This window comes from Pygoscelis adeliae, unplaced genomic scaffold (assembly GCF_000699105.1).
Source record: "Pygoscelis adeliae isolate BGI_AS28 unplaced genomic scaffold, ASM69910v1 Scaffold108, whole genome shotgun sequence".
NCBI lineage: Eukaryota > Metazoa > Chordata > Aves > Sphenisciformes > Spheniscidae > Pygoscelis > Pygoscelis adeliae.
The window spans coordinates 376,709-380,110 of record NW_008825498.1 but is presented as its reverse complement, the minus strand read 5'-3'; positions in this window follow the sequence as shown (position 1 = coordinate 380,110).

The following is a 3,402-nucleotide window of genomic DNA, read 5'->3' as shown; positions in this document are numbered from 1 at the left end:
GGCGGGGGCCGGGTGCTGCAGGGGCTTGTGGCTGCAGGGGCTCAGCGCAGCCCCTGCGGGGCAAGTGGCGGCTCGTGCCAGGGAATGGGATGCTCCCAGGCGGCCGCACCACTGCGTGGGCCTTGGCACTGCCTGGGCTTTCCCTCATAGCTTGACTGGCCCTTTCTCTCCCTAAGGGTGAGACACCGCCACGATGACATCCAGACCATAACACTGGCAAAAAGCAGAGGCGCGTACAAGGACAACTAGAACAACGTCTGAGAGCAGCACAGCCCCTGCTGGAGCTTTCCTTGTGGGGCCAGTGCACACCCACCCGCACACCTTCACGATGCTGGGCCATCGGACTCATCCACTGCTGTCGGGACAGTTCCGATAGCCCAGGGCAGGGCGGACGGGCGGGAGCTGGGGCACCCACTCCCTCTGCCTTCCACCCCAGAGCCGGCAGATCCTGGGCATGGGGGGAGAGGCTGTGGGTGCTGCCTCTGCAATTTGCCACAGTCAGTTGGACGCAGATCCTATTATTTTGCCTTTCTTGGTGGCAGGAGTGTGACTGTGTGAAAATGGATGAGACAGTATTGACCCTTTCAGCTTGGCTAGCCAGCATCACACAGCCCTTGGTGCTGCCTGCCAGGCGACTGCCAGCAGCATAACCAAAGGGTTGAGCGTACATCGTTTGTAGAGGTGTCATCGCTAGCACCAGTCCTGGTGGTGGGTCCATGACAGCACTGTGGGTCCAGGCTCTGTGGAGGTCAGGACTCCGCATCGGCTCACAGTTGATGGCTCCAGCTGGAAGAGGCTGCTCTCATCTGCAGTGTCTCCACCAGCACAGAGACAAAGGTGGCCTTTGCTTACAGACACCTCCTGCGAACATCCTGTGAGTGTGGGCATGGAGGGCTGGAAGTTCCGATGATCTCCTTCCTTAGCTGGGAGGAGGCAGCAAAGGTTTCCTCCTCTCTCCATGCTGGTTCCTGTACCCATTTCTCGCAGAGCAGGGCTGGCTGGTGAGTGGTCAGAGCATGCAGACAGATGTGGAAATGAAGAGTTAACAACCAGGCACTGGTGAATAACCATCATCCAGATGCTTTTCCAGGCCACCCTGAAAAACCCATTCACCATCACATTAAACTGCTGCAACTCACTGAATCTGATGGGGTTTGGCTTCCAACACCAGAGGTGAACATGTATTTTTAATCTCTCTACCATTGAAATCATTCTTGATTTAAGCAGCTACTGTTTGCAGAACATCTGTACTCCTGGTGTGGTCTTTGCCAAGACTGAGATTGGCCAAAGAATTTCTATTATGGTAATGCTGGGAATGATGCTATTATTTAAATGCTTTGGCAGACCTGAGGTTTCACCTCCTTATTTGACATTTTTCCTACTCTCAGCAATATAATGAATGTGTGATGAACCATTTGCCCCATACGCAAACGTGTTCTTTGTATCCCCTGTGCCTTCCTGTCTTTCTCTGGCTAAATCTGATCAACTCAAAAAAAATCTGAATAAAACCAACACCAAATGAAAGGCTCCTTCCCAGATGATCAAAGTCAATGTTACTTCTGAGATCACTTGCATAGCAAGGCAGAATGGGTGTTCCCCCTGCCTAGAGCCCGCTAGGACTTTACTGGACTCTCAGTTTAAATCTGCTTTTCCCCTGGCTGAAGACTTTCAGACACCCTCTGCCTATGGAGCTGAGGATTCGGTCCATTACTGACAGATTGTGTGTAGTAGACTTCCCAGTGGTCTTCCCAGCTGCTTCTGATAGACTGACACATGAATAATCCCTCTCTCGTTCATCTGATGATGGCTGTCTGGTTTGCTTTGGGAAATGTGTGGTTTATGCATGTGCACAGGCAAGCGGCCACTCCTGTGACTGCTGGGAGAGGAGCATCTCCGTTCCCCCCAAGCACGCCTGAATCCAAGGCAGGGGGATCGCCCGTCCGAGCAACTGGCCAGAACATCCTGTCTGCCTGTTCTGCCTCTGCAGTGGCGTGTGGCGGGCATCCCAGCACTGAGCAGCTCAGTCATAGTTCACACCTAAAAATAAGCTTTAGTTAGGTGTCTTCCACTTTCTGGTCCCTCCTACAACAGTGGTGGTAGTGTGTCCCACCGCCAGCTGCTCCCTAGCTAGCATATGACTTCACTGTATGAACAGCTTTACTGCCAGGGCGTAGCAGCCACGCTCAGACTAGCTCATGAGCCTTCCCGCAGATTGCATTAGGTGGCTGGGTCTCCCCTCCATGCTGGTGGTGTCTCTTGGGGGATGCAGCAGAGCACATCTGTGCTGCAGAAAGGCCAAGCAGGGCAGTCCAGCATGGTCACGATGGGTCTGTACAGGGTCCCATCCAAGCCCTCTCCCACCACCTCTGGGGGATGGATTCTCTGGGCGATGATGGGGGTGCGCCCGCTCCACTCCCTCTGTGCTGAGAGAGCTCTGGTGTTTGCCTCTGTGCCTACACCCTGCCGGCTCCAACCCTCATGGGACAGTTTCTGCACTGCTTTCACCCATCCAGCTTTTTTCTGCAGTAATTTCTAACAGATAGGAGTGGCACCAAATGTGGTTGTAAGTCCTGATATCTTTGTTAACAGGTAGGGTACAGGGAAGCTGCTGGCACAGCAGTGCAAGCACCTCCCCAGATGCAAAGAGTGCCTCTTCTGACTTGCACTGCGCATCCTCCTCCTGACATAGTGCCATGGCAGTATGTACCTTCACCTCTGTACAATAAAGGTAAGCAGCCCCCCAGTTTTAGATGACTATAGCAGTTTCTTGCTGCCATCACATGAAGGTGCCAGGGTAAGGGGAAGCTGGTTCTGCATGAAGGCTGCAGAGACTGAGGGCTGCAGCACTCACTGTGCAGCGTGCCCTGGTTTCCTCTGCGCAGCTGGCAAGTGCCCCGCAGGCGCAGACTGATGCACTGCCGTACCACCACCACCTTCCACACGCTGTGCCTGATAGCCTGGTTTTATTTGCTCAGGTCAGGCTTTTGGCATAGTTGCAGCATAGCGTGTGTGCGCAGGGCTGGGGAGCAGGGGGCAGGCAGCATCGCTGTATGCTGCTAACGTGGAAACAACCAACAGGGAAAGTGTGACCCTTTTCTGTCCAGGGAGCTGCAAGGCTGGAGCGGAGTTAGTTCACCAGTAAGTGGTTATTGGTGTCCTCAAAGTGGGTCATTGCAATGGGAAAGCCACCTTTTCCTGCTAAGTCACAGCACACCCAAATTAGTGTCGCTGTGTTCTTGCTCTCCCCTTCCCCAGCCACCCCTGCTTTCTAGCAGTAAGACTGCTGAGCAGGGTAGGGGTCTCCGTATCTCTCTGCCTTCAGACTTGTCATTCCCAGGGAGGCTAGCCAGAGCACCTGCAGCGTTTTCCATTGATCCTCTATTCTTTGCCTAGTCCTACACC